Consider the following 23,144-nt stretch of genomic DNA (forward strand, 5'->3'; position numbering starts at 1 on the left):
CTTTCCTCTTTACTGGAGCCAAGGCCGGTACCACGGAAGCAGGAGTCTCCCTTATCAGCGTCAATATGCTCCATGTACATTTGACATCTGCTGCAGCCCACTTGGGCTATTGTCCTCGGTCTTGCGATTCCTTCTGCAGAGGGTTCACAGGGTTTTGTCGAAAAAGGGCAAGGTCGTGTCTCTCTCCGTCACCCTCTCGATATTCGCTGTCTTTTTCCTCCTCTTAACTTTGGATAGCTGTTTTGTCGTGCGGTCTACCTTGCTCATACTGCGCTCTCTTGCTCCACCTTTTATCCCTGTGGGGAAAGGAAAGCGCCGTCAGGTGTGTATGATTCTGATGAATCGCCTGACCCTTGTGTCGGGACATGTCAGGTAAACAGCTCTAGTACAAGTCCATTGTCGTTCATGGAATAAAACAGTGTTCATGTCGGAAATGCAAGGGTTTGAGTGTCAGATTGTTACACGGGGTAAAATGGAGAAACCTTGCTATATGGAATTGTAACCTTCGTATTAGAGGGTTTTTTGTGAACTCAGAAGGGTGGGTTTTGGAGGGCTTTTGAAATGAGTATGAAGTTTTGTGAGGCAAACGGGAATAGCGAGGATCATGAAATGAACAGAGTGGTTTGTGGGAACGGTAGTGTTTTATTTGAGCAGGTTGTGAGTGTGGAAAATAATAATCAGAGGGGAGGGAAGAAGAATGGCTGGGAGTATTCGGGTAGAAAGCCGGAAAGCCGGGCTTCTTAGAAATGTGGTTTTCGAGTCTACTGGGATTCATGCTCCTAGGGGATTTACTAGATATAGAGGGGACGTCGGGTTGTGCCAAGATCTAAGGGAGGAAGGGAGCCTATGAAGGTTTCAGGGATCTCGTACTCCTCTCCTTCTCCGGACAATTCTGCATCTCATTTGGGTTATCCCCTTGAGTACAACCCCAGGCTTCCCCATCCCGGTAAGTCTTTCTCGCTCTTTCACCCTTAGAGTTGTGATCTGAGTGGATCAGCCCTTCGTTGGCCACCTGACTAAGGGTTTCTCAAGGTTTGCTATGTGGGATACCCTAAGGCCTTTCACACCAACCATTCCACCCTGGCATCCCCAGCCAGAGACAAAGAAAATAAACTGCATATAATCTATAGTGTGACCATAAGTGAAAGCCAAACTATCTACAATAATGTATTCCACATATGTTACTTTACACAGCCCCCTTTCTGACTGTGTGGCTGTATCACACTACTGTGTTAGTAAACAATTCAACTCATTGTAGGTTAACTAAAGTTTTGACATCGCTCTCAACCTGTCTAAGCAGTAATGAGGATGTTATGATCATAACCCTCTCTAGGTGACCCTCATTTAGAGGTTTCTATGAGAGCTTTGCAGTTATTGTTTACATTCCTTTTATCTTGCATTGACCGTTAAATATTGCTGTAGCCTAACAGTGCCATACCTGGAAACTTCCTTATGTGGTTTGCTTTGAGTATTATTAGTGGGAGCCACCCTGTGAGTGGCTGATTTCACAGAAAGTAATGGGTGCAGTGTAGGCTGATGTAAGAGAGGTGATATTTACCCTTGAGATATTGTATTACAATAGACACAGTGTTCACAAATAAATCCCTCACAATTGAACAAAGCTGCAAAAATGAAAGAAAACCAGAAAATCAGAAATGTCCAGGTTTAACTTTTGGAATTGTATCCTTGAGAAAATTGAATCTGACCATGAGATGGAACCAAAATGCCTGAGATTCAGAATCCAACTCTCGTCCTATTACACAAGCCAGCTGCATACGTGTATTTACTGACGTGTTGGTACTTTGCTTGCATTTGGTCAAGGTACTACAATGGAAACAGAGTTCTGGTAAGCTTTCATTCCTTTTCAGTGGAAGTGGACAATGGTCATAATTTGGGTTCGTCAGTCTTGAGTAGTCATGGGCAAACCACCCAAGTGCATGTTCAAGATATCCAAGAACCATTTAGACTGGCCTAGATTCACCCTACAAACCCGAAACCTTAAAGCAAGTTCAAGGCACCTGTAGGGTTTTGTGGTGACTGAAAGTATGAAAAAGAAAGTTCAAGGATATTTGCAGGTCCAAAACCACAGTAAGATCTTTCTGTGAGATAAGAGACCTGCTGCAGACATCTGTGTGCAACCTAGAGACCACAAGATTGAATGAAGGTGGGCACCAGTGGGAAGACAACCGCTCACCATTCTGAAGTTGATGAACTAAGTACCACTGAGATAGGCAATAGTTTCTACTATTATGCCAATAAACAATTGAATCTGTGGTGAACACTATATCAATAATACCTTACAATTATTCTTTACCATTTAAAAGTAATAGAGACAGCAAAAAAGGTACACAAATTCAAGAAAAAAACATCCACAACCGTTCTTCATTTAGGACTGTAAATTGTTTGTGTAAAGCTAGTGGCCATCCCCTGAATGGTGTCAGAAGTCCAGTTCATAACTAAAGAAGGTTACAGGTGCAGACATCCGGTTTTCATTTTGTGCTCTTTTTTGTACCTTATTGAGTTGTGTATTCAGAGTGAAGAAAGCGATTGGAGGACTTTATTGTTATACAGGATAAGCAGTTATGTGCAAAAATGCATCACAGAAAGGCACTCTGCGCTACAAGGGAATGGCCATTAGGGTTTAGTGCTTTACAAATACCCAAATACTGTAAAACAACATATAAGACAGAAACCACATCGAATTGTTTCTCAGCACACCATTGAGAGTTATTTCCAAACTCAATGATATTGACTTAATCGACTACAAGGGTGAAAGGAGGATACCTTCATGCAGGCATTCAAACCTATGACCTCTGGGTGGCACTCAGAGCTTTACAGAAATCTGTTATCCCAAGAAACAAGTTTCTTTAATTTTCTTTCAAATTGAACATATCTAGGGCAGGTGAAAATTGAGAGCTTGGCGTTATAAGAAATAGAAAGCAGCTTAACTTTATATTCCATTTTAGGCAGCATGTTCTAAAAATGTAAATTAGAGCATTTTGAGTTATAGTTAGTGAATGTTATGAGGTAATGACTGGTACCGAGTGAAAGGCACGAAAAATCGATACATATGGTGATTCTTTCTTTTATGAAATGTATATCACATTACAGTACTATTGTAACCATATTTTTCGTAGTGTACTTAGGAACAATGCAATGGAATGCCACTCCGCCGTTGGTCAAGGGGTGAAAGATTGTGTACCATCGCTTCCTGTGATATCACTTTGGGGTGGGGTCAAATGGCATCACTTCCTGTGATGTCATCAGAGGTCAAGGGTCATGTGATGTCACTTCCGCTACCCCTGGCATTTTGGTGAAACAACATCCCTGTTAACAAGGTCTTCAGGGCCCATAACTCCCAGTACGGCCTGAGAGTGTGGTTTGTAAAGTTATTATCGGCCTTGAAAAAATAAAAAGGCAATCTGCCTGGTGCAGTTGCTGGGAACTGTCTTGTATGAAATGGGAGGCGCATGGTTAAAAAAACGTGGCCGTGCCTGCCTGGTGAGGCCTGGTGAAGACTGTAGGCAGTAAGGGGCAAGGAATGGGGGGGAAGGTGGCAAGTGATTTCACATGCCTGGGTCTGTCAGGTGCAGCCGGGGCAAGATGGAGGGTAGCACAGCCATCGGGGCCTCTGCCCCCATCCAAAGCAGGTAAGGAAGAGGGGTTAGGGGAGCAGGTGATTTAGGTGGCCAGGGGTATCTCATGCGCATCCCAGGCAAGGAGGAGAGCCACACTCCTGTCAGTGCGCGCTCCCGTGATGAGAGGAAGTGCCACACTGAGAGCCATGGTACTAGTGCAGAGAGCTCGGGGGAATGGCGAGGCTTCCCTCCCTGGCCAATGTGCATGCTATACGGATTTACCAAACCCTATTGGCATGTATAACCCAGAAACTGGCCATTGGGAGAGTGTCATGTCTCTATCCCGGGACATAATTATGACAAATGTATCTTTTTTTACATCTCTTCTCCGATTTGGTGGAATGGGAATTTGCAAGTCAGAGACCTGAGGTCAGGTGGGACAGCCATCTGACACTTTGCCTATTGCAGAGACATTCCTTGCATCAGCCCTGTGCCCCACAGTTTATTTCCCAAATAATCTTACTTTGGCCTGTGTCACATTATCTACAGCCTGCCAGATAATTATCTGTGCAATGTTTGCATCTAAATACTCTCTCCCTCCTTTATGATTACATCTGTCACTGCACAGCTCAGCACGCTCCACCTGCATGTGATCAATTCTTCATTTCATCCACCCATATTGGGTGTTCAGTCAGATTGCCTGAGTAGCCTGTCTGAGTGTTCTGTGCAGTGCACACCTGCTTTCCCTAATTTAACCAAACATGGCTGACCCCTTCTCCTTCATATAGGTCTATTCACGGGCTGTCCGATTCCCTATTTGCTTAGCTCACTGACCACTGCTGCCTGCTCGCCGTGTGTGGCCCTTTCCACATCACTGTAAATTCTTCTGTTCATGATGTCTTCCACCAATCACTTGCATACCACATTGCTGGCTGGTGGTGCTGGATATCTTTCTCAAAGCTGATTTCTTACTCAAAGTGATCCAATTGTAATGTTTACTTTTCTCCACAGCCATCCTTCCTTCAACCTCAATGGCCATGATTTTGGTATACCATCTTTGAAATGCATGTTATGCAAACTTGTGTTGTTCTTTATCGCTACCATTTTGTATTTCAGGCTTCCACACTGAGGAAAACCGCAGCACGTATGTGTATGTATGTGTACGTATCTGTATATATTTGCTGGGTTTTATATGGTATGAACCTAGATGAGAAGCAATGGGGCATATTATAAATATTACTAATGTCCTCAACGCATGTAATGGGAGGAATGGGAGCGGGTAATAACTGAGTGATGAGGCTTTTAGCGAAGTCAAATCAGACCTTTTAAAACTCAATGAAAAGAGACACCTGCCCTTGGCATCACAGTTGGTGGGGTGTCCAGAATAACACTGTTTGCACTGGGGGGCGTGGCTAGATGGCGCCGTGAGGAGACATGCTCTTGAGGAGCTCCCGTCAATCCGACACTGATCCTGATAATTAAGCTGCAATTATGGTGAAAAAGCATGCTGTCAACGCATCCCCGGACGGGGGAAGGTCCGGCACAGGAATGGAGCGACTTGTGCTGTAAATCAGTGCTTAACCGGGCGAATTGTGGCCACTGGAGTGCGGCTGGGCTCCTGCGACTCGGAAGCGAAAAATAGCGGCGTGCTAACAAAGGGTCATAAACTGACCGAAGCGCAGAGAACAGGAGTGTGATCCTGCATTGCCCTGATGAGCCTGCCTCGGCCCTGTGGGCGAGAAAGCACCCGGACGGTGTGCAGATAGAAGATTCAGCAGCAGGGGGCCCCGCTGGCACGGGAAGCGGACCCCAGGGCCGGGAGAGGAGGAGGAGCAGCAGGAGCGCCCCCAGCCCCCGGCTCCCAGACATCATAGGGGGCCGCGTCAGGTCGCCCTCGAAGGGACTGGGAGCACAGAGCGACGCAGGGGCACACCACTGACAGAGCAGCTGTCGGGTGACAAGCCTGTGGGGTTTGGAGACAGTCGAAGCGGGGGCTTGTGAGGGATCGAGCCCCAGAGGCCGGGCGGGCTACGAGGCTCGGTCCCCAAAGGTGATCCAAACAGACGGCGGAGACGGGGCCAGGATCGGGCCGGTGCCCCCGGGCGGGGGCCTTGAAATGCTGGAGCGGGGCCTCACAAGGAACACTGTGGGCGAGTGTGCAGGGACGCAGCGTTCCCCCGAACACCGAGGACACTGCTGCTGGTAAGCGCACTTGGGGAGTGATGCTTGGTTGGCCCCCCGGCTGTGCCACGACGAATTGACAAAGGTTGGCTGCGGCCCGGGAGTGGGCCAAGGAATACAGGGGATTACCCGCTGCACGGACTGGTGGCTGCTGGAAGAAGAGAAAGGCCGGGACATGAGCGGCTGGCTCCATACCGCGGCCTCCACTCCGGAGTGGATGTTGGCGAAAAACACAGGCCAGAGAGTGCAAATTGGCGCACCCAAGTCACTGGGTGCACAGGGTGATTGGGAAGAGGCATATGAGGCTCAAGTGGGGGCCGGTGTGTACAGACCCCCACGGGGCACACCAATAGCTGCACACACGCAGTGAAAGCAGCAGAAATAACACGTGCTGGCGGGGGGATCCGCACAGGGGGGCCTGCTGCTAAAGGGGGGTTGACCCGCTGCTGGGCATATCTGCAAGTACCGTGGAGCTAGAGGGAAGCACCCCGCATAAGATCGCGAGCTGGCATGCCCAAGGGCCAGCAAAGAGCCGGAGTGGGGGAGTGCAGTGAGAGGCTCCTAACCACTGGCCGCTGGAAAGACTACGGTAGGGACTGGCTGAGTAATACTGCGCAGGAACTGGTGCGTGGGAGGACACAGTCCATTCTAGCAGACCGGGGAGTGATATGGACATACCTGAATAAGGCTGAAGGGACCTCTGAGCACTGAGAAGGGCCTGGCGCTACTTTGGATGTCGCAAGTGTGGCAGCTCAGCTGGCTTGAGCCTGTACGGCACGGAACAATGTCTTCCAGAATTGTCAGACCCAAGAACAAGCAGCCCACGCTGGACGCCTATGCTAAGACATCTCCAGGGGCAGAAGGGGACAAAGGCAAAGACGACACTACCACCTAGCAGCGGACACACCGGGCACGATCCAGGAGGTGCTTGCAGCGATTGCGGACCTCAGTCGCCTGGGAGACCAAGCTGGGCCTGGCGATGAACAAACTAGTGGACAGGCAATACTCGCATTAGGTGGTGCCACATGACCTGCATTCGAGGTTGGATTATGTGTTTGCTGCGGCCGAGATAGTGGGAGAGATGGTGGGCGCGGAATACAAGGCCCGAGTGCTATCTGACCATTCGCCTTTGGTCGTAGAGTGGCGCCATCAACCCCCCAGAGCGAGAATCCCGACATGGAGGCTCAAAACTAAGGCCCTACAGGATGCGGGATTCCGGGAGGACTTGCGGGAGACCATTGAGGAATATTTCAAAATTAACATGTGTAGCGTACGCTCTGTGGGAACAGTATGGGAGGTATTAAAGGTAGTGGTGCGAGGAGTAGCCATATCAATATCCAAGGGGCTCCAAGGGTGCATTGAACGGGAACTGCAAGAAACAGAAAGAGAGCTATAGGTCCTGATACAAAGTGAGGGGACCACCCAAGAGGACAGCGCCAAGATAAAGGACTTACAGAAGGCCTGTAGCGAACTCTGGGACAGATTATGTAGGCTTAATTATAAGAAATACACAGAGAGGCTACACGCAGGGGGGGATAAGCCGGGTAGATTACTGGCTTGGTTATACAAAAATGAGATGCCCCGTCCGGTGATCAGAGAGGTCAGGGACACGGATGGCCAAATCTGTAATACCCAGGAGGGAGTAAACAAGGAGTTCCTCAAGTACTACAGACGACTATATGAGGACACAGGAGAAGAAATGAGTCAAGAGATACAGGAAACAATAGAGGACATGGGGCTGCCCACCTTAGATGACCTAGAATGCGCAGATCTAGACGCCCCCATCACCCTGGACGAACTGGAGATGGTGAGCCAACACCTGCCCACATTTAAGGCGCCTGGGTCGGATGGGTTACCCAGTGAGTTTTACAAAACATATAAGCAGGAGCTACTTCAGCTGCTGCTTGCCATGTTTAATGAAGCCTATGAGCAGGGGGAACTGTCGGCGTCGCTCTGCGAGGCAGTGATCAGCCCACTCCTTAAACCAGGCAAGCCGGATGTGGAGTGTGGGTCTTATAGGCCCTTGTCTATGCTCAATCAAGACAGCAAAATACTCACGGCAGTGCTTGCCAACAGACTGAAGAGGGTGATCGGCAAACTGATAAACCCGGACCAAACAGGCTATGTCCCTGGTAGAAATATTAGAGACAACTATAGGAGGCTGCACTATATCATTGATCAAGCCGAGGGCGACTCGGGCGAGCTGGCTATTGTGTCATTGGACGCCATTAAAGCCTTTGATTCAGTGCGGTGTCCATGGTTGAAGGCGACCCTGAAAGGATACGGGATGGGGCCAGGATACATCAGATGGGTCCAGATGTTATATAGCTCCCTGATCGCGAGAGTTAAAACAGGAAATATAATTTCAGATAAATGGCAGCTCAGCAGGGAGACCAGACAGGGATGCCCCTGGTCGCCCATGTTATACATCCTGGCCTTAGAACCACTGGCAATTTGCCTGAGGCGGCAATACGGAGAGGTGGGGGTCAGCACGACAGGAGGCACACACCTGATATCACTGTATGCAGATGATATGCTCCTCTATCTGCGCTACCCGGAGGAGAACCTGCAATATGTGCTGGAGGTGATGGATCGCTATGCTGCCCTTTTGGCCACACATACGCTTACAGTGATTGGCACATTTTTACACAGACAATATATCTTATAACTACAAATTATGCAAAATAAGGAAGGTTACTCCAGGGGTCCAGGTGCCTTATCTTGAGGTTATATTCTTAGGCTATCTACATCAATTACTTTGTTAGATCTATTGGGCGACAGCTTAATAGTGTGTTAGTACAAGGGGGGATATATTGCCACTTGGAGTTTAAACATTTGGGGTGAGCTAGGGTGCTACTTGGTCGAAGGGCACACAACTGGCACATCAAACAGAACTTGGGGTCAGGGGGCTGGGGGCCATGTTACTGGACCTCGGGGTCTGCTGGTGGTGATTCAGAGTTATGGAGATGGATGGTTTTTTCCAAGTCGGCGCTGTGGCCTAGTTCACTCGCAAAGCAGTGAGGTAAAAGGAAGACGAAGGATACAGTGTTTGAAGTGTTACTTTTTACACTCAGGCATCCGTGAGAATGGGCATGCTGCTAAGATGGCACAGGGGAGGAGGGGGAGGTGGGTGCAGCTGGCTAACTGTGCGCGGACCCAGGGGGAGAGGTGCAGGCCTGAAGACCGGCGCTTCTGCGATGCCTACCAGAACCAATACAAAATGGAGTCCGGATTCAGTCCTCTTATAGGTGTTTCACATGTATGTGTCGCCCCAGGGCTGTCTGCATCTTGGCCAGAGACACATGATCAGCCATGGAAAGAGCATAGTGTGCTTTTAGAGACGGGAATGGAGGGGAGGGGGGACTTGAAGACCCTTTCTCCCATACATTCCCCCCTTTCATTACTTAAGTTACGCATATTGTAACTCCACCAGCCTCTTACGTTCATTTTCTTCTGTTATTGCTTGATCCCAGGCAGGTGTTCCCTTTCGTGGCATCCAAGCCATGCATACTGCTCTCAGGCTTTCCCCTGCTTGTGCATACTCGTCAGGGGTGCATGTCATGTAGATACAACCCCATCCCCTTCTAGGTCTACCAAAACCTCATTGTACCATTGCAATTCACAGGGGTCTTTGATTGTGGTATGATATAATGGATCTACAATGTACCCAGTGTTATATATAGCTGTCATTCTATATTCTGAGTCATCTCCTGTTTGAACTTGCACCTCATGTGTAAGCTGCACCACTTCTGCTCCTCGTCCCAATGTCACCATCATCATCGCACTGTTTGGTACTGCACTTGCGCAGCACCTGAGTCCTAATTGGCACACACATAAAATTAAAAGAAAAAAGACGATGATTGGTATCAGCAACTTTACAGTAATTTCTAGCCAGGACAGAACCCATGAGAACAGATTGTCAAACCAAGTGCTGGGCTGCACTCCTCTTCTTTCTTCCGTTCACCAAGGTTGTGTACTGCTGCTATTACGTTGGATAGTGTTCCGCTGTCCGTGTCCGCAGAGGGTACGAATGTGCAACATGCACTCCTGGTTTTTCGGCAAACACCACCGTCCATTGCTGTTAACAGGTCTAAGACATACCTGTTCTGCATTGTCATTAGCCGCAGGGCCCGTAGCGCCACCTTTATTACGTTGAACCCCTCTTTTATATCATTGGCGAGTTGGATCAGATCCCAGTGAGTGATCTGGAGCCATTTTGCATTTGCTCGCGCCTGGATGCTTGGGATGAGGGACACGAAAAAAGTCTCAGCAGACGTAAAAAGTGTGAAGCGGTCAGGAACTCGGGCAACAGTTCATAAGATGTTTTGGAGATATAGTTTGATGATCTTCATTTTCACGAGACCATATTTTGTAGCTGTACCTCAGAGGAGACGTAGGTTGGGGGTTCTTCAGTTGTTGACTGGGGCTCAGGATACTTAGTTGCCGGCAGACCCCTTCCCCCTTGTATGTGGCTCCCAGGTATCACCATTAAGCGGGATGCAGCGTTGCCAGGGCACATGTGCCCCTCCAAGATTGTGGAAGGTGCAGGTACACCTGTTTGCTGCAAACCCAGTAAGTGTCCATCAGTGCAGCTATGCCCTTTTTCATGTCAGGAATAATGAGGGTTTTATTACAGTTCTTCTTTGTGCCCAGATGTGTTTTTCCTTCTCCATGGAAACATAACTCGTACGAGATTTCCTGTTGCAGCTTGAATGGCTTTTCAAGGGCTGTAACCCACGTTAGTTTTGTGGCATGCTGTGACCATATCGGGGCGCATGTTCTTTGAATCCACTGCAATTTTTCAGCTGAGAGTCCTCGCAGTGCTTCTGCTTTGCACATTATTTGTTCTACTTGCCATTTATTATCCAAAAACAATGTTCCTTTTATCATAAGAAAAGGCTCCTTCAGGCAGACCACTCCTTTTGGTTTGTGGTAAAACGTCTTCTCGTTCTGCAGCATTTCGAATGAAACAGTGTGCTTGAAAAGTGTTTTTTATTCTGCAGAGTGCGAGATGTATTAAACACTGGGTCTCTGCAATAGGTGACTCTTGTGGTAAAAGAACTTTAGGAGTTCCTGAGGCCTGGGGTATTAATGAGCACACATAGCAGCTCTCATTTGTAGTCTGCTTTGCTGTCATGCGCATGTCTGTGTACCACTTGTTAGACTGATGTGGGTGCTGTGGGTCTTCTATTGTGTCTAAACCCAAACCATGATATTTGTCATATTTCTCCCGCTCTGCCCCCCTTTTGTTTCTTCTGTTCCCCCCTGGGCTGTTGGATCTTTTCCTTTCATCCCTGTATTTTATTGGAAACATCCCACTCATTTTCCCCATGTCCCACTCATCGTTTCTTCTAATATCATTACTACTAGTAATATCATTTGAGGTAGATTGTGTGGTTGTATAGAGTTCATTGTTGGGCCACGGAAATGCAGAGGGATCTGGGTCATTCATTTCGTACACATTGAACTCAGAATCATTATAGGCAAACATGGGACTGTCTAACACAGGAATAAGGGCTGTGTAGTTTTCATTGTGTGTGATATTTTTGTAGGTTCCATGTGCCCAAATTAATTTGAAGCCATCCCATATCAAATAGGACCCCTGTTTTACTAGGTCTACTCCTCCTCCCCACTCCTTTATATCTATTGATATAAATGATACTGCCCAATAGAATACAAGACCAAACATCACAGAAAAGAAAATGTTTGCACTACAACATAATCCACACTCACACAGATATAACCTTAGACCATTAATTCTTCTACTATATCTATCTATATATGTTGTTGGCAATGGGAGCAGCATCGCTGCCATTGATGATTCTACAGAGTGAGATATAAAGGGGTTAAATACACATTTCTCGCTTGTTATTTCATATTTTATCTTCCATTTTCCTTTCTACGTTACTCTTTGTAATTCATTTAAATATTCAACAGGGCAAAGGGAAAGAGAGTGAGAGAGAGAGCTAGAGAGAGAGAGCAATAGAAATCTTTTTGTTACATTCATATTTTACTTTTCGCATTCATTTTCTTCTTAATTTTGCACATTTCCCTCTTATATACATATGCTCCTCATTTTCCTGGTTATCGCTTTTCCATTTCAGTGTTTCCCTCCCTCCCTTTTTTCTTTTTCTTACGTTTGCGTAGATCTTTCTGTGCTTTCCTGCTCTTGTTCTGGCATTACAATGTCGTAAGCCCTTCATACGTCAGATAAATGGACCCAGTATCTTAGGCCCTTCACTTTCACTGCAGTGGGTGTGCAATATATTACTTCATAAGGGCCATGGAATCTGGGTGCATTCCACTGTCCCACAAAGTGACGCACGTATATCATCTCCCCTGGCATCAACTGACAGTTTGGGCTATCTGTGGCCGTTGCCATAGTGTCACTCTCACTCTCATTCTCATTCTCCTATGTTAAGGGAGCAGCTAGCTGTTTTGCTATCATTCCTGCTGCTTTGGTCAGTTTTCTTAAGTATTCCTGAAATTCTTCCCCCAACACCGTTGGACTTCTGTGTGCATCTGACTGTCTTTATAGGGGGGGGAGAGGGCTGTGTGCATACGTCTGCCTGTCATTATTTCATGTGGGAACAAGTGGTGGTCTTTGCTGGTTCCTTAACTCAAACAGCGCTAACAGCAAGCAGTACACCCAGTTTTTCTTTAGGGTGTGGCATAATTTTGACAGTCTGCTTTTCAAGAGGCTGTTGATTTTTTGCACTATGCCGTTTGCTTGCAGGTGATAAATCGAGCACAATTTGTGGGTAATACCCAACATTGTTGTCACTGCTTTCAATAGGTCATTGAATAAATGCGTTCTGTTGTCGGAGTGTATGACATCACATATTCCCCACCGGGGAAACAATTCCCTTGCTAAGAATGTTGCCACACATTTTGCATCTGGGTGTATGCAGGGACCTGCTTCCACCCAACGAGAAATATCGGGATCCATTGCACCTTTCTCCCATGTCTGCATAGTCAATGTGCAATTCACGGAATGATCCAATGGGCTGGGGCAGTGTTCCTCTCAGTGTTCTTAGCGTCATCCCTGAATTGTATGTTTGACATGTGGTGCATTCTATTGTCATTTTAGACACATGTTTGTGCAGTCCTGGCCCAAACCAATTTTCTTGTATCTCTGCAGCCATTTGTTGTTTTGCATTGTGGGCAGGGAAGTGGAGTTGTTGAAATGCTATCTCTAACAATTTTATTGGCATCCCTACTTTAACTGTATTGTTCTGTCTCCATAAGAGGTCCGTTGCTGACTGACTACATCCTCTTTTACACCATAACTCTTTCTCTGTGGGTGGTGCTTCTTGTTGTATTTCAATTATCTGCGAGACTGGCATTGAATTATATCCCTCCCCTTGCTCTTCCTCTAGATGCCCTTGCAACACAAATTTGGCAGGCATTTCTTTTGTAAAATATGCTGCTTCTTTCGTGGCAGCATCCCCTGCTGCGTTCCCTAGTGAGATGGCATCATTATTGTTCATGTGAGCTTCGCATTTTACCACTGCTACCTCTGTGGGTTCTTTTAGGGCTTCAATTAGTTCCATGAGTAATTCAGCATGCTGCACAGGGGACCCGTCCGCTCGTCTAAATCCTCTCCTTCCCCAGCATGCCAGCCCCCCATGTACTGTTGTTGTCATGTATGCTGAGTGAGTGTATATTGTTACTGCGCTCTCTTTAGCAGTATGTAGGGCTTCAATTAGTGCCACCAGTTTGGCTGCTTGCACCGGGAAATGTGCAGACAGTCTTTTTTGTACAATCACTTCGTACTCTCCTTCCTCTAGTTGCACCATTGCTGCCCTTACATGTCTTTCTCCTGTCTCACAATTTATAGATGCTGACCCATCTACAAAGTACACCTCTCCCTCACTGAGTGTGTCTTCATGTGCTCTGGGTGTGTTTTCATCTTCCCCCTGTATGTGGTGCAATCATGATTTTGCATGTCTTCTACTGTGCATGCTTCTGTGAGAAATGTGGCTGGGTTCACTGTCTTGCATCATGCTATGTGTATGTTTTTTCCACTGGATAAGATGATCTCATAGGCAGTAGCTCTCTGGGTTGTTAGTGTGCTTGTTGATCTCTCAAGCATTGCAAATAATGAGTGCTCCACGAAGAAGGTCACGGAGCACCACATCACAATAGTGGCACTTTTTTCAATAGCAAACGCTTAGGCTGCGAGAGCCTGTTCACAGGCGAAATGTCCTTGCATAACTGCATCAAGAGTGCCGCTGTAATATTCCAGCGGTTTGTGGCCAAATGATGTTTTTTGTGTTAACACTGCTGTCATTAGTGTTCCATTGCAGTGTGAAAAGAGGTAAAACCTGCAATCATAATCTGGGGTTGTTATGACAGGCGCTGTAGAGATCAGTTATTTTAAAGTGTCAAAGGCAGTGTGCATTTCTTGTGTCCAACTCAAGGCGATGTTCTCTTTTTGGGCTACCTTAAGTGCATGTAGTAAAGGTTTTATATATGCTGCATAATCTAGTATCCATGCGCGGCAATAGTTACACATGCCGAGAAACTTTTGCATCTCCTTCACTGTTTTGGGTTCACTTACTTCTCACACCGATGCAACCCTTTTGGGTATTATTTGTTTGCCATCTTTTGATATCAGTTGGCCCAGAAATAGCACTTCTGCTAGACAGTATTGCAATTTTTGTTTCTCCACTTTATATACATTGTATGCTAACAGGGTAAGCAGTGATATTGAATGTTTTCTGCACTCTTCCTCATTCTTTCCACAAATCAACAAATCATCCACTTACTGAATGATTGTGCTGTTAGTGTCAATGGTGGCCGAGATCTTCATGTAATATTCTGTTAAAAATACTTAGGCTCTCACAATATCCCTGGGGCAATCTGCAGTCCTCGTACCTCTTCCCTCCCAGGGTAAACGCTGTCAAATATTGTGATTCGGGGTGCAGGGGTATCATGAAACATGTTGCAGTTTTTGGGATACTACACAATATTGATGCAGGCTTTGGGACAAGTTGGGACTCTTTTTTTATGTCATTGAGAGGGCGTAGGTCAGGGGTCACTTCTCTTAGCAGCCCTACATCATGAGGGCCAGTCGTCCATAATACTGGTGGGACTTGTTGCATGTCCTCACTAAAGAATGCTGGAGGTGCACTGATGACGGCCATGAGGGGGAGTGGCACTTGTCTGTGTTGGATCATTAATTCACTGGAGATCGCTGTTTCCATTATTATTTCCCCAACAGTGTCGGCATAAAGTGAACAGCTCCTCATCTGAAACGTCTTGTAGTGTTATATTGGGTTTAATACATAACACTGTTTGCCACTCACATCCATGCATGTCTATACCAATAACAGTAATTTGTTGTGTTGACACCTGCACCCTGTGTAAGTCTATAGACACCACTGATCCTGCCACCACCTCTGGGGGTGCTATGGGGCAAACACAAATTCTGATGGCTCTCGCCACTCGTGTCATGTGAGTTCTGGCATCACGCGTGGCAACAACTTCAGCCCCTGTATGAACATATCCAGGTCAATTGGTATCCCATGCACTTGTTGTGCAGTTGCTTGTGTGTAGATCACCAACACCAGGAATATGTGCTATGCGTGCAATGTTAAACACACTATTACTCTCTCTGTGAAAGATATGGTCATATTGAGCTTGCTGAGGAGGTTCCTTCCTAGCAAGTTTATGGGTGAGTCTTCGTAATACAGTAGGGGCACTTGCACTGTCTTCCCTCTTACCGTTACCTCCAATTCTTCTGTGTATGGAACCTCGACCACCGCCCCAGAGAACCTCTGCGTCTCCATTTTATTATTCGACAACAGGAAATGGCCTTCTTTTAGGCATGATTTTTCCGCTCCCGAATCCACCATAAAGATGAATTTTTTGTTTCCTATCTCCGCCCCCCACCAGTGGTTCCTCGGCTGCGTTGAGGGTCGTTGACAGTACTGGACACGCAAGTGCTCTCTGTGGGCTCTCCTATGCTGAGCGTCTCATCATTACCTCCTACCATTGCTGCCCCCTAAAAGGGTGCGAGTGCGCTATTGGCTGTGGTGGCAAAGGGGTATCTGCATGCCGGGGGCAAATGTTCCTGGCATTGCGGGTGTTGTTGTACATTTTTGGAGTGTGCCCTTTGTTCGTGCGTGTACCTTGGGTCTTGTTGCTCTTCCCTCCTAAAGCCGCCCATAGGCAGGCCATACGGACTGCCCAGGTGGAGGTGACCATACTGTTGTTCATTTTGATAGGGGGCCATGGGACGGCTTCGGCATTCTCGTGCAAAATGTCCCCACCTCCCGCAGTTCCAGCATGTCCCCTGTCCTCCCCCTCTGGGGCCCTGTCCTCCATATCCGTACCCACCCACTCTGGACCCCCTGTACCCACCTCTTCCTCCCCTTCCACTCCTTCCTTGCCATTGGGGCCATCCACATTGCTCCTCAATGGCCCATTGCTCCTGTCCATTTACTGCCCTGTTTGCTGACATTCTTGCCTGTATAGTCACTGGCTCCCCCTCCCCCATCCCCCTCTTTCTCCATCTGTGAGGAGGGCTGCTACTGCTGCTGCGACCTTCACCAATTTTGTCTGCACCAACTTCGCTTCATCTGCCAACCCTCTTGTGCTATTTCCTTCTCCCTCTCTTGAATCCTCTTACAGTGGTGCACTATTATGTTTTGTATTACTGGCCAACCCTTGGCTTCTATCCCAGCTATTTTATCAAGGGCCTTCTGCAGTTCCTTCGGGAGCCCTCTTTTAATTATAAAATAAAACAGGGAGGTGGATTGGTCCCAAGCCGTGCCTGTCTCCGCTCTCCACATCTCCTACACCCGAAGAATGTAAGCAGTTGCCTCTTCTTCCTCCCACATTGTACATTGCATTACTGATTGCAGATATGGGGTGTCTGGGAATGTTTCTCTCAGTGCGTCCCATATGTCTTGATATTGGGCAAATCTTCCTCGGGACCAGCCCTTGGGAGCAAAAATTACCCAATTCAGCCCAAAATACAGGTTCTATTGTGCCGAGCAGTGAACTCATGCTAGTGACAAATGACACCTTCAATAAGTTTTAGTATTTTATTCTAAACAGTGAATTTCAGCAACATCTTGGGATTCAAGTTAGAGAAGATTACAAAGCACAAAACTTAGAGAAATGCAAAATATAGAGAAACATAGAACTTAGAGAAACATAGAGAAACACAGTCTTACGCCCCTTCAATCAGCACTGGGAGACCCTGGCCCTCAGAAGCTAGCTGTAACAAGCCCCGCTCAGAGGACAGCGCTGTAGGGTGCCGACAGAGCCATAGATTCCGGACACTTGATCTTGCTTGAACCAAGTCCACAGATCGATCTCCCACCTGAGTCATGTGGGCATGCATTTTTATAATCTCGTGCTGTCAGTCCATGACGCACAGTTCCAGAACTTTCCCTGTGCAAAATATAGGCTTGCTCATGGAAAAGCCCAACTCTCTGAATTTCCACTGTGCTCCTTTTCTGTGCCCCTCCCTGCTTGGAGCCCATCTGCGCGAAAGCTCAGGAATGTCTTATCAGTGCCTTCCCAGAGAAAGGAAGATTAGTTTACGAAGCCATGCAGGGCTACCGTTAGAAAGGCAGAATATTCTAAGAGAAGCCGAGATGAATTAACCCCATGTGAGCAAGCTCTAAAAGGCATGCACTCATAGCTTAGTGTTCATAGCGCTTAAGATTGGCTATCTAAACGCTATATAGGTGCCATAATGTTCCAAACACTCCAATAATGTCTATTAGCTACAGAGCTGGGGCCTTCGCCCTGCCTGTTTATCTACAATGCATAATGTGACCTACCACCCCTACTAGGCCTGCATATTCCTTGTAGCTCACTACTGCATAATGGAAGTGCTACAACAGACTACTGTCAGCATTTTTGGCACATACTTTGAATAAACTATTGGCTTTCAGCGGCTAATGCTGTCATCTAAAGCCCTGATTGGCAAATTTGCAATTTTGTGTATCACTACACCATACTCTTGCCCTTACAGTTTTAAATGATGCCCCATCATGGTGATCACAGTCCAGTGTTATTCTTGGGAATCCTGCCTTTGCCCACACCTTGTTAGCTTGATCACCTACCACGGGTACTAGCAGGCTTTTGACATCACCAATTGCTAGGGGGACCCCGGCAGTATTTTTCTCAAATGCATATATCCACTTACTCGCCCCTCCTGAAAGTGAGGGCAATGCCTTTAACAGGTTTGCCTTGTCCATTTGGGCCCTGGGGACATAATGGGGCCTTCCCGCCCCTTTGTGCATTAATGGCAGCTGGAACTTGCTCCTTATTCTCCGCGTACTTATCTTTGCTCCCTTCTTCCCTAGCACTGCCATTCTTCCTACTCTCATCCTCAACCTTCCTTGCCACTCCTCTTCCAGTACCCTCCCTGTGGAGGATGCTTCGTCCCCTACTTGCCCTCCACCTAATGCCTCCTCATGTCTCCTTTCCTCTTCTTCTTCTTCTTCTTCTTCTTCTTCTTCTTCTTCATGTTTTTCTATATCACACCAGTACTCTTCTTCCCTTTCTGATGCTATTCTCTTCTACACTCACCTGTCTGTCTACTTGATCTATTTCTATTACTCTTGTGGGGGTGTCGTTAATTCGGAATAGTATTTCTCCCCTTTTCCAACCTTCCTCCATTGACCTGTTGGGTGTCTGGGGCATTGGTGTCCGATCTGCCCTCAGTGTGGGCGAGCAGCTCTGCTCACATATATCTCTCAATCGTGTCAATACTGTTTGGGTCATTGTTAGCCTCAAGTCTAGATCTTGTGTGAAGTGTTCTATGTCTACAGTTGGAGTACTCACCTGTCTGACTGCTCCTCGCTGATCATATGGAGGCGGTGCTGGGGCTGTTGCTAAGGACGTGGGTGGGGACGTGGGCTTGGAGTATATCCACTGGGTCACTGTATCCCTCAGCCGGCTTAGTCAGGAGTGGGTATAACCTCACTACCTGTGCTCTCCCTTCCTTGGTTTCCCCTTCCCTCTCACTGTTATTTGTTGCCGGGGGGATGCACCCTTCCGTTTACCTTTGTTCGGGGGTAGTTCCTCGAACAGCCTCCACAAATCCAATATTTCTCTCCTGTTTTGTAGCTGTTTCCCTTTGTACTTTACAAATAAACCCGTTGCTACCATGTCCAATACATTTTTATCAAATTACCCTCCTTCGGGCTACACCTGGGGCAAACCTTCTCCTTTTAGCTCTATGATCCATTGATCATGGTACTTCTTAATTCTATCTGCATACCCTGGCAAACTCTAACAAACATGTGAGAGTGGGGTTTCTGCACCCATCCCTGTCTTAGCAGTACCTTTACTTCTTGGTGGGTCAATTCAAATATACTTAATCAATACATCGCAATAATTTACCACTGCATATGTCACTGCCGTACCCACTTCATTCCCTTTAATAGCGTGCAGCGGACATAAACAATACAAATAACACAACAATGAACTTTAGACATACCACATTTAACACAAATCCTCCCTGTCTGTTTCTTCCCCCCCCTGCTTTCTTCCCACTTTGTGCCCTACCTTGTTTTGTTTCTTGTGGACCCCCCTTTATTTACCAGTGTTCCCTTTAAAAGGAAAGAAAGAAAAGAAGCGTTTCTGAATTCTATTTTGAGTCCTCTCTTCTATATGAGACTCCTACCGTTTTCACTTATGCTCCTCTTTATCTCCTGTACAAGTTGCGATAGTACTAATGCGGCGCCACCTTCTACCCCTTCACAGAGCTAGGTTCCTGTACCCTTATTCACTGTGTAACCTCTATACTTCACCTAATGGCCATATGCAAAAAAGAATAAGAATAGCTAGAAAACAAATTCCCCTGAGATACTGTCACCCTCTATTTTCCCCACCATATAGTCCCACAATTCCTCCCTTTTTCCTGTTTCTCCCCCACTGTCTTTTAATGTCGCTCGCACTTGATACTAATGTGTCCATCTTGATCCGGGACCCTCCAGACCCGGTCTGTCCAGGCGCCGCCCCCACACTCAATGGCCACTCCCGGCTCCGGTGAGCGGTATGGTGGATATTTGCAAAGCCGGGGCCCATTGACCCTCTCGTCCTATTGCGTGCGCACGACTAAGGGTACCGGTTGCCGTAGGTGGGCGGCTTTGAGGGGGAGGGGCATCCTGGGTCTCTGCTGTGGCCAGGGGACGTCTCGTGCCAAAAGGAATGGAAAGAACGCAATCGCGTTGGGGTCACCAATGAAAGTGAGCAGTCCCCCAAAATACAATACAAACTCCCCAATGAGAGTCAATAACGGACACACCCCGGTAGGGAATGAAACCAAGACCAAGTGCGGGTGAAGTTAAGAGATCAAGTTTATCTGAGTGAAATAGGGCATACAGAGAACTCTGAACACTCCGAGAGCGCTCTGTCCGACAATGAAAAACATACATATTTATTACAAAATCATGTCATCTATGATGTGGAATATAGGGGGTACATGAATTGATGGGATTGGGCAAAGGTGACTGGACACTATAGTATCTCTAGGCCCGGTGGTCCAGAATTTGTGGAAGTCCACGTGGTATTGGCGCTGGGTGCACGGTCAGCTGGGCTCTTCTGGGTGGAGCACGGGGTCAGGCGGTGTCCGAGATGTTACAAATGATTCTATCTTACAATGCCCTTTTGGCCACACATACACCAACAGTGATTGGCACATTTTTACACAGACGATATATCTTATAACCACAAATTATGCACAATAAGAAAGGTTACTCAAGGGGTCCAGTTGCCTTATCTTGAGGTTATATTCTTGGTCTATCTACATCAATTACTTCGTTAGATCTATTGGGGGACAGCTTAATAGTGTGTTAGTAGAAGGGGGGTATATTGCCACTTGGAGTTTAAACATTTGGGGTGAGCTAGGGTGGTACTTGGTCGAAGGGCACACAACTGGCACATCAAACAGAACTTGGGGTCAGGGGGCTGGGAGCCGTGTTACTGGACCTGGGGGTCTGCTGGTGCTGATTCAGAGTTATGGAGATGGATGGTTTTTTCCAAGACAGCGCTGTGGCCCAGTTCATTTGCAGGGCAGTGAGGTAAAAGGAAGATGAAAGATACAGTGTTTGAAGTGTTACTTTTTACACTCAGGCATCCGTGAGAATGGGCTTGCTGCAAAGACGGCATAGGGGAGGACGAGGATGGGGGTGCAGCTGGCTAACTGTGCGCAGACCCAGGGGGAGAGGTGCAGGCCTGCAGGCCGGCGCTTCTGCGATGCCTACCAGAACCAATAAAAAATGAAGTTGGCGATCATACAAAATGGAGTCAGGATTAGTCCTCTTATAGGTGTTGCACATGTATGTGTCGCCCCGGGGCTGTCTAGCACCTTGGCCAGAGACACATGGTCAGCCATGGAAAGAGCATAGTGTGCTTTTAGAGACAGGAATGGAGGGGGGACTCGAAGACCCTTTCTCCCATACAGTAGCACAACACACAAAAGAGTACTGTGCATGGGCAAGAGTTTGGAGAGCCAGACAATATCATGATGTTCAGTGGCAGGTGTTTATGCCCAACGAACGATAGATGAATTAATTGCAATTTCTTGATTAATTAACAATCGTCTATTCTCAATATAAGTTAGATCAGATAGGAATTAATTTTCAAAATGGCTTTACGTATCTGATTGAAAGGAATTTTCTTAAATAATTTCTTTTGCTATATAACAAGGTTTTGTTACAGCACCACCGGGTCTCCAATGTGGATAAGATTTCATTTTTCCATCATGGGTATTTTTACTTATCAATAGTGTTAGTACTTAGTTTTGACATTAGTGTGTGTGTGTGTGTGGTTCCAAAGGACAAGAGGTAGAACTCTACAAGAAGAGGAGGGCAGGGAGTTTGGGAGCTCTGGCCCAGAAAGATCCTGTGCGGAAAGATGTAAGAAAAACAAGTCCAAGTGGACTTGCAGACAAATGGGCAGTCTTACTAAGGGTATTGATTTGACTATAAATAATCGGGGCAAGAGTTAGAGAATCGTTGGCAACGTCCTTTAGTGGATTCTCATTCAATAATTCCCCTTCTAGCCTCTCGAAGACACCCTCGCTGGTTGCATTCTGCACTTGTTTTGGTGTTTCAGTCTGCCCACTCCATCCCGGTCAAGCCAGAGTTTTTATTTTCTCTTTGCTTTTATCTCCCCTATTTCGGTCACTCCTGCTTCATTGCTGGACATGCGTGCTGGGGACATAAATGAACATGGCAACTATGTTTTAATTAGCATTTTTTCCAGCTCCTCTATAATGGGTGGTGGGTCAGCAACCCGTCACCTATTATAGGCTATCCACTGCTTCCAACAAGCATTGGTCTAGATATAATCTCTGATTTTTGGTCTCCGATCACATCTAATATCAATCACAATAATTCAATGGTTCTTGATTTCTTGTAGGACCTCTTTTTTACAGCATGCATCAACAAGGAACATTAAATTTGACCTTTGGTACTTGATATGTGGTTTCAATAATAATTACTTAATGGCTCTTGGTCTTTTATAGGCATGCATCTCCAGTGATGATACATTTGAGTCTTGGGTGTTAGTAAAACTTGTTTCCACATTAATGACTGAGAACTCTGGGTCGTTGATAAAACGTTGTTGTTCATCAATACTTTCTCAATGTTCACTGTCCTTTGACAAGACTTCCCAGTATGCACTGGTTTTGCTCATATTTCTCTTAATATATGTAGCTGGAGGAATGCAAGCTTTTTGCAAACTTTACTTCCCGGTTAAAGCCTTTCAGGGACCTCGATGTTAGTGCGTGATTTCTCCTAGACTACATGTCTCAACATTTATCAGTTTCGGCCCTACACTGTTTATTAGACTTGACTTCAGAATTTAGACTTCATTGCCCAGCTGAAATGAAGTGTTCAAGTCTCTTAATATATTCATTCTTAATATGTCCTTTGGTCTGAACTACATTCACTTTTCTTTCACAACTTTTTCAGTACTCACAGACTACTCTGTAATGGACTTAGGAATTATCTCCTCTCTTGACTGCTAACGCCAGCATCTGCTTCTGCTTTGCTTTCTCTAGGGTTGTCCACACACACACATTTTCTCTCCCCAGTGCAATCCTCAATGGCACTCCACAGCCTGTCCTTACTGGCCCACAAAAGGTCTAATCTCAATAGCTCCCATCAGCTTTCCACTCTGAAGATCTCCTCAGTTCCCGCTCACGCCCCCACACTCCTCAGAATGGTGAACCCTATCACCTCTTGCACCGTATAATACCCATTCACTGTGATCAAGCTATTTTGGTTCCGAAATTCTTGGTTGGATGCCTCTTCTAATTTCCTCTTTCACATTGTCACTGGTCATTGATGGGATCCCACCTCCAGCACAGCAGTCTGGTCAGTAAACTACTGCCTCCTCTTCATTGCC

General features: G+C 46.7%; 1 long non-coding RNA gene across 1 annotated transcript in view; it reads left to right on the forward strand.

Annotated features, from left to right (window-relative positions):
• The window catches only part of LOC138574436 (uncharacterized), a 173,727-nt gene that overhangs the window by 90,952 nt on the left and 59,631 nt on the right, over positions 1-23,144 (forward strand). The gene's annotated exons all lie outside the window — the stretch shown is intronic.

Source organism: Ambystoma mexicanum, chromosome 1p (assembly GCF_040938575.1).
Source record: "Ambystoma mexicanum isolate Mex_15411 chromosome 1p, UKY_AmexF1_1, whole genome shotgun sequence".
NCBI lineage: Eukaryota > Metazoa > Chordata > Amphibia > Caudata > Ambystomatidae > Ambystoma > Ambystoma mexicanum.